This window comes from Leptonychotes weddellii, chromosome 1 (assembly GCF_054177405.1).
Source record: "Leptonychotes weddellii isolate Sample4059 chromosome 1, ASM5417740v2, whole genome shotgun sequence".
In the NCBI taxonomy this organism is placed as follows: Eukaryota; Metazoa; Chordata; class Mammalia; order Carnivora; family Phocidae; genus Leptonychotes; species Leptonychotes weddellii.
The window spans coordinates 51,973,694-51,982,011 of NC_138369.1; the positions used below are offsets into that span (position 1 = coordinate 51,973,694).

Sequence of the window (8,318 nt, forward strand, 5' to 3'; positions counted from 1 at the left end):
AACAAACAGGGCCTCCTGGGTGGCTCAGTCAGTTAAGCATCTGCCTTCGGCTCAGGTCATGATCCCAGGGTCCTGGGACGGAGCCTGGGCTTGAGCCCCGCATCGGGCTCCCTGCTCCGCGGGAAGCCTGCTTCTCCCTCTGCCTCTGCCAATCCCCCTGCTTGTGCTCACGTGCGCGAGCTCTCTCTCTCAAATAATTAAAAAAAAAAACAACAAACAAAAAACCAAAAATAACCCCCCCCCCAAAAACCCACCTCAAGGTAAAAGAGTAACAAATTTATTTGAATCGATTGCCTGGCGTGTTTTGTCTTTACGGCATTACATTTTGGAGTCAGGGTTTCCCCAAGTTAGTTGCCAATCATAAATGGCTTTACATTGCTCAGACAGACATAGGGTGCTCTGAGGGGACACTGCTAACTTTCCTGGTCCCCAACTGCTCCTTATGGAGTATCAAATCAAAAGCATGTCTGAGTGTGGGTCTGGGGACACCATGGGGCTCCAATCTCTGCTTTGGCTCTGCTCTAGCATGTATACGACCCTCTCTCCTGGGGTGGGAACAGGTCGCTTAGCCTCTCTTGCCTTTAGTTCCTCTTCTTCAAATGGGGTGGTTGTGAGCACAGATAAAAGTGATGTAAAGCCTTTAAAATATGCCATATACTGTGTTAAGAATTCAATACATTTTCAATAATTGTGGAAAAAAACCCTTAAGCCTTTAAATTGGTGGAAAATAACCTTCCAGTGTCCCTGCTGTAAGAGAGAAAAGGATGTTCTGGGCATGTTTATTCAGGTGACGAAGGGAAGGGTCAGGTTCCCATCGTCCAGAACACCTGAGGATTTACTTTCAAATTAGAAAAGTAGGGATGCCTGGGTGGCTCAGTCAGTTAAGCGTCTGCCTTCGGCTCAGGTCATGATCCTGGGGTCCTGGGATTGGGCCCCACATCAAGTTTCTTGCTCAGCGGGGAGCCTGCTTCTCTCTCTCCCACTCCCCCTGATTGTGCCCTCTGACAAAATCTTAAAACAAACAAACAAACATAAAAATCAGAAAAGTGGGTTTAAAAAACATTATTCAACATATAGTAAATGCCCTATTTTTCACACCGCTGCAGATGGCAGGCATGGGCACGCCATTATGTGCCCTTTTATCATTTGGCACCGAAATGGGCACTTCAGAATCTCCTAGAGAGCTGCTTCACACACAGATTGCTGGGCCTCAGCCCGGAGTTTCTGATTCAGCAAGGCTGGGGGTGACATGGACTTGCACATCAAGTTCCCAGGCGAAGCTGATGGTGCTCACACTTTGAGAACTACTGCTCTTCTTGATAGTAAGTATTGACGCAGAAAATGTCTTTTCTAAACCTAGCTTTCCCCAGGAGCACTGACCAGGGTCAGCAGGTGGTGACCAGCTTGACAGGACAAGGTGGTGAATGGAGAAGTGTGTATCTGACGTGCTCCCTGCAGCACCAAGGCTTTTGGCTGTCTGCAGTGGGGCCCCTTGACAGAATCCCATACTTGGGAACGTGGTAGCTGAGAATGTAGGACCCCATGGTAGTTACAAAGATTCTGAATGTACAGCTTTAGATGGTACAGATGGCTAAACCAAGGTTTCAGAAGCAGGTAGGGGGATGGACACTCTAGTTTTTTTCTGCTCTGGTGGCATCAAGTCTACCTAAGTGGAGAGTCTGGGAGGTTCCGAATGAGGGCAGGCCATTCTCAGTGAGGCAGAATGCATTTCGGAAAAGCAGCAATACTGTGGGCGGAAGAGGGTAGACCAGGCCTAGGGCATTGCCTGGGGCTAAGAACTGGGTAGCCGGGCCCAGGGTTGTACCTCCTAGGCTGGCTCTCAGAAGCACCCAGTTCTCCGAGTGCACACATTTGCCTCTGCAGCCTGCGACCTCTGAAGGTAACTGTGCAAACCTCACATGACTTCACCGGCTTAACAACAAAATTAAGTAGAGCTTCCTCTGCTTCTTAAACAGTTCTCTCTCTCTGGACTTGACCCCGTTTTTTATTTTATTAGGTTTTTAATCAGGTTCCACTACGAAGTGCTTTTAACAAGGTTAGAATTTAACCTTTTAGAAGGCACAAACAGGGAGAATACTGCCTGGTCTATCTGGCTAAGAAAACCAGAGTGGAAGCCTCCGAGAATGGAGAAGGCTTTGCTGGGTCCCGGGAGCAAGCCCTAGGGACCCCCATGTTCAGCTTTGTCCCCTGCATTCTGGCTCCTCAGCAGCTTGAAGCCGTGGCTCAGGGTGTGGACTGTGGGGCCAGACCACCTGGGTTTGCATAGCAGTGCTACTCATTACCAACAGCATGGATGGTGTGTGGTCTTGGACCTAGCTGATAGGATGGTTATGTGACCTGCCCATTATGGGGAAACAGAGGCAATGAGTAAGTGGCTAAATGGACACAAAATGTTCAGAGCAGTGCCTGCCCTATTGTCTCTATGCTGTAAGTGCCTGCTGCTATTATTACGTCACTGCAAGGTAAAAGGACCCGGAGCTCCAACGGGCAGGAGAGTTAGAGCGTGACCTGGAAGGGCTCTCACAGCTCAGGCCATGCTCATCTGTGTATTGAACGATACATAGAGCTCCTAGTCAATGCCGAGCATGGAGCTGGGCAGGAAGTGCGGCAGTGAATGAAGCTGAATGTGGCCGCCCTCAAGGAGCATATGGCCAGGGGAAGATGCACACCCAGCGGAGAGGCCCACGAATGGATGCATAATGGCCAAATGAAAGGAGTGTTCTGAAAAGGCAGAATTCAGCTTGCTGAGGGCGCCCAACTTCAGTTACCTCACCTGTTCTCCCAGGCTGGGGAGCTGGCTCACAGGAAGCCAGGTTCTGTCTGAAACTGGAGGACAACAGACATCAATCATGGGGAGGATGGTGAGGGCTGGGAGAATTCCAGACAGAGCTGAGCCAAACAAAGGTCTGGGGCCTGAGGGTGCTTGGGGTGTGAGGACCTAGGGAGGGGTCTTGCGTCTGGTGTGGCAGAGAGAGGAAGGGGGTGGGGTGAGAGGTGGCTGGAGAGTGTGTGCTACTGGTGGGGTCGAACTACAGTTACAGTGAGGCCGACTCTTTAAGGAGTTTTAAGGCAGGGGTGGAGAAGACAGGGGTGGAGAGATTCCCATACACCTTGAAGGGATCGTTCTGGCTGTGACATGCAAAAGAGATGGGGTTGGATGTGGGGAGACAAAGGGGGTGGTTGGGATTCTGAAGAATCCCCTGGAAAGCCTGTTAATGCACTGACCCTGAGCCCTGCCTGGCCCCCCGCCAAGACTGTGATGCCATGGGGTGTGCAGTGGGCCCAGGATTCCACCATTGCGACATGCTGAAGCTGCCACTGAGGACCATGCGGTAAGCGTCACTGACTCTATTTTTTTTTTTTTAAGATTTTATTTATTTGAGAGAGAGAGAGAGAGATTGGGGGGGGAGGGGCAGAGGGAGAAGCAGGCTCCCTGTGGAGCAGGGAGCCCCACATGGGACTCGATCCCAGGACCCTGGGATCATGACCTGAGCCCAAGGCAGACGCTTAACCGACTGAGCCCCCCAGGCGCCCCAGCTTGGACTCTCTTGGTGGTAGGGGAGCTGGTAAGTGGATGGATTCTCAGAGACATGCAGTTTATTTGTTTTAAGGAGAAGGCAGGAAGACCTTTCTGAAAAATTGGAACTCTTAACTCTAAGATACTTGTCCCAAGCATAACCTAATAGAAATTTCAGAGATGCCACAGTGATTTGGGGATGGGGTGCGGGGCAGTCGTCACAGAAGCAGTAACCTCACCTCCGGCAACTCCAAGCGGACAGAGACTCAGGGCTGTTCTGCTTAACTCAGGCTCTGGTAACCTTGTTCTGTGCAGTGTTTCCACCAGGCTTCTTTCTGTCTGTCCCTCTACTTCCTATGGGACGGTGGCCCAGCACTGAGGTGACATAGAGCCTGGGTTAACCGGAGGGGCTCCGGTCTACCTCTGGCGGTGACAGCCAGCTGGGGGTAGACCTGCTCCTTTTCCCCGGCGCTTCAGAAAGGATGCTGGCCAACACTCCATCTCTAAACTTTCCGCTTGGCTCTGAAATACGGTGTCACGTGTAAAATTTAAGTCAGGCATGACAGACATGAACTCTGGAGACCTCCGTTCGTTTCCAACTCTGCCAGGTCCCTGGCTCTGAGGCCCCGCGTGTGGAAAGAAAGCCCACCTGTCAGCACAGGTGACAGGCCACCTTACCAGGACGGGAGTGTCGGACTAGGAAGGGTCCTCCTGTGCTTGGCTCTCAGTCTGCCGAGCTGGGGACACTTGATGGATGGAGAGCCGTGGGTGGCCCTCTCACACTCAAGGAAAGGCATTTAGCCTCCAGGGAACCTGGGACCATCTAGGAAATAGATGTGCGCTCCATCTGTGTGGCTACCGAAGGCCTTCGCCCTTCCAGCAGTGTCCCCTGAGGCCACCATCCATGACTAGGGCTGCCCTTCCCAGCACCTTGCCCTGTTCAAAGCTCCCACCATAAATCTCCAAACCCAGACCCAAGTTCACCCCGTGTGCTCCCAGCACCTAGGAGAAAGTGTTCAGTTTGGTGGCGCTTAACCCTTCTGAGGGGCCAAAGCTCCATTCCTTGGTGGGAAGCCCGCAGCACCGTTCCCTCTGCGGAGGCCAGTGCTGCCCGGAGTGGAGCTGTCTGTGCCGGGAGACACAGAGCCCCAGGCCCCTGCGCGGTGGGCTCCACACCGCACGCCGGACGGGCTTGGCCGTGTCCCCGAGACGAGCCGCTGTGGAGTCTGGACGGCAGCTGGTGCCCGTGGTGGGGTGTGACCCTGGTGTTGTGAAGTAGCCGTTCTCTGATTGGCAACGGCCTGATTCACAACACCAGCTGCCCCACCACACCATGCCTGGAGGTCTCTGGGGGGCTGGCGGGCGTGCGGTCACCTCCTCGGTGCTGCTGCTGGCATGTGGAGAGGGGACAGAGGCAGCCGTGGGTTAGAACTGAATGCAAGCAGAGTCGACATGTCCTCGCCCTCTCTGTCCTCCTCCCATAGACTTTCCTTGTTTGTCGTGTCCTCTGCCAGCCTCCCCGTCCCCCAGAGTCATGGCGCTATCAGTGGCTCCAGGGAGCCGTGCGCTGGTGCCTTTCTGGGAAGGGGCTGTACTGCCTTCCCCAAATCCTCAAAGGGAACCCCCCTCCCCGCCCCCCCCCCAGCTTACATATCTCTGCCTTGGGAGGTGGAATGGGGACCAAACATTTCTAAGGTCAAGTTTTGAGTAAAGAGTTTTCCCCCCTGAAATGTCCAGGGCAGGGATGCAGGGATCCTGCTACTGCGTTGCCAGACACAGAAACCAGAGACCATTGTCACTGCATGTTCTGAGTAGTAACTCTGCCAAGACCCCCTACATCCTCCCTTTGGATCTGTCTGTCCCCACAGCCTGAGGCTGCACGGAGTACCTCCCACATCCACTGAGGGTAACCAGAGTCTGAATGGAATCCTCCAAGGATGGAGAGTATTTCTTGACTCATCCTCCAAAGGGTGGAAACACCTTCCAAGCCCAAAATAAGGGTGATCACTGAGGATCTGGAGCTGTCGTGCAAACCAACAAAAGCCGAGCCTGACTGAAAAGCAACCAGGTGGTCAATGTGAAAACCACAGGCCATCACTGTGCTCTGCCTTTCTGTCAGCAGGTGACCTTCCAGGCCCTTCCTTGTGCAGGCTCAGCAGGCAGACACGGAGTGTTTTAGCAGTAAAATGACTTTGGAACTCTCATTTTGGTATTTGCCTGGCTTTTATCACCACTATGAAATTCTGTAACATAAACTGACATGAAAACAGCATTTGAAGTCGAATCCCTATTTCCAGGTGTCGACACACACTTTTAAATGAATAAAGCTTCTTTGGCCAAAAATGGCTCCTGCCTGCTGCCCAGTTCTTAGCTCCCCAATCAAGAAAAATATTTTCCACTTGCTGCCATCTATCTTGGAAACTGCTTTATTTTAGGGACACAAAGTTGGCAAGTTGCTAGCACTGGATGTGGCAGAGAAGTTCCACCAAAGTTCTTGCCAGAATTGGGGGAGGCAGAAAGTTTGAGTAACTGATCAACCATAGCTGAGCCATGTAAATCACTGTGGCCTTGGAGTTCAGAAACACCTGGATTCTTATGTCTATAATCAAAGAATCCCTGCTGGGACATTAGGCCATAATGTCTACACAGGGGCCTGTGGGGCCCACAGCACTGTTACGCTGAGGTGTCTACCACATGCGGGTTGCCTGTGCCAGGCCCCAGGGTGTGCATTCGGACTCTGTCCCTCCCTGTGTTCCTAGGGCCAGTGGCAGAACTTTCTGGGCCTCAGCTTTCATATCTGCAAAACAGTGTAATAAGGTTAGAAAACCTTGCATACAGGAAATGCTTGAATCACACGTGTATTCGATGAGTATGGGTGCTGAGTTACGTGGCTGGCTTTCTGAGCTTTGGGTAGAGAGAGATCTCAAAATTTTTCTTTCCAGTGGTGCTGGACTGTCCAGGAGATTGTCCTGAGGACTAACAGTCATCTACTCTGAGAATGAGCAAGTTCTAGAAAGTGAGATTAGTTCCTTGTAAAATAAAGCAGGGGTCTATTAATTGCTATTGCTGAGTGGCCAGAGCCTTTGGCAAAGTTAATGTGCTTTTTTGGCTAAGACGGTGTCCATGGGAAGGTTGTATTGGTGCCAACTGAAACCGGCACAGACTCCTATGAAGTCAAAACACCAGGAACGTAGGGAGGCACTATCCCATTGCTGCATCCAAGGGCAAAGGGTGACTTGGGATTAAGTGAGAAGCTGGGGCCATGAACACAGCTATCCACAGCCACCTCTTCTTGGTTCTATCCAGAACCCACCAGTGCTTAGGGTGTCAAAGAGAGATGAAGGAATGATTGTCTCAAAAGCCACAAGTGACCTTCATATTGTAACTTCAAGTGCTTGCAAGGAGTTGGCACCATGCAGCCTGGCCCTCTTCCTTTCCCCTTATCTTTCACTGCCTTCTTCCTCCCTCTTTATGCTCTTCTGACTTCTCAAATACACCATATTCTTTCCCATCACAGGGCCTTTGCACAAGCCTCTTCCTTCACCTGGAATCCTCCCTCCCCATTTTGCATAGTTTAATACCACCTCCTCCTTCAGACTTCAACTCCCAAGTCACTTCCTGGACTGACTCCCATCTCCCAGACCAAAGTGGACTCCTCTTTGACATGCTCCCCAGGCTTCTGGTACTCTTCCTTCAAGGCACTTGTTAGACAGCATGCATGATGTGTCTTCCACTCAGTTCTAAGCTTGCCATTGGGTCCCCAGCATTGGCCACATAGGGATACCTGATAAATACTGGTTGGGTGAATGTATGATTTAAACTAAGACTTTTGTGGTCCAATGACTCTTTTCCAAGCAGTTAGATGAATCCCTCAGATAAACTGAAATGGCACTAAGAATCTTAGGGGCATACACAGTGCTATTTTGTAATAAATAATTTTATATTTAGAGACTGACTGCTGATCTCCTAACTCAGCTCCCTGCCTCTAGGCTGACCACACACTGATATACAGGGAATCAGAGAGATTCTTCCCGAGGGTCAGTCTAATCTGGCGTAACTTCTCCAAGGCCCATTTCGTGCCCAGGATAATTTCAGGTCCTCTGGCTCCTCACTTCCCTGCCTGCCCTACCTGTCACCCCCTCCCCGCCCCACTGCCCCCTCTTCTGAAGCAGGAATGCCCACAATATACCACATGTGCATGCTTCTGTGGACTGAATGCCCCTGACTCTTTCTACCCAGCATCTTCCTCTTCCCATAGTTGGGCTCCAGGGTCAGCCCTCAAGAAGGTCCTTCTGGCCCCTTGCTCAGCCTGAGCTCTTGGCCTGGCATCTATGACTCTCGTACCTTTTGTGTCCATTACTGCTCCGGGCTTCAGTCCTGTCTTAGGAGACAGCAATCCCAAGGACAGAGGCCATCGTGGAGTCACCTGGTAGCTGGGTACCACACAGCACCTGGAACACAAGGGCTCTGAGCTTCAGTGAACTCTCACTCAGTGAGGAAGTTCTCCAAAGCTGGGAAGCTGTGGACACCAGTGGGTAACGATTTGTCCTTCCTGTTCCCTATGAATCACAAGTGTCCAGAAATCCCAATATTTTGCCATTGAACTATATTTCTTCATCTCCATGGCCACCCTGCACCCCCAGCAGACCCCCACCCCCTCACCAGGACAGCACCATACGCATGCACTTGTCCCTCTGAGTCATTCTTCACTCTGCAGCCTGAGTGATCCTTTTAAAACATGAATCAGAGCATGTCACTCTGCTACTTCAAACCTTTCTTC

At 51.5% G+C, this 8,318-nt stretch overlaps 1 long non-coding RNA gene across 1 annotated transcript; it reads right to left on the reverse strand.

Moving 5' to 3' along the window:
- Nucleotides 1-261: 261 nt before the first annotated feature.
- LOC145722088 (uncharacterized) lies at nt 262-7,980 on the reverse strand. The gene is made up of 2 exons (XR_014146113.1): nt 7,883-7,980; nt 262-4,928 (listed from the first exon to the last, which is right to left on the reverse strand). It is a non-coding gene; the product is annotated as an uncharacterized LOC145722088 (long non-coding RNA).
- Between the last annotated feature and the right edge of the window lie 338 nt (nt 7,981-8,318).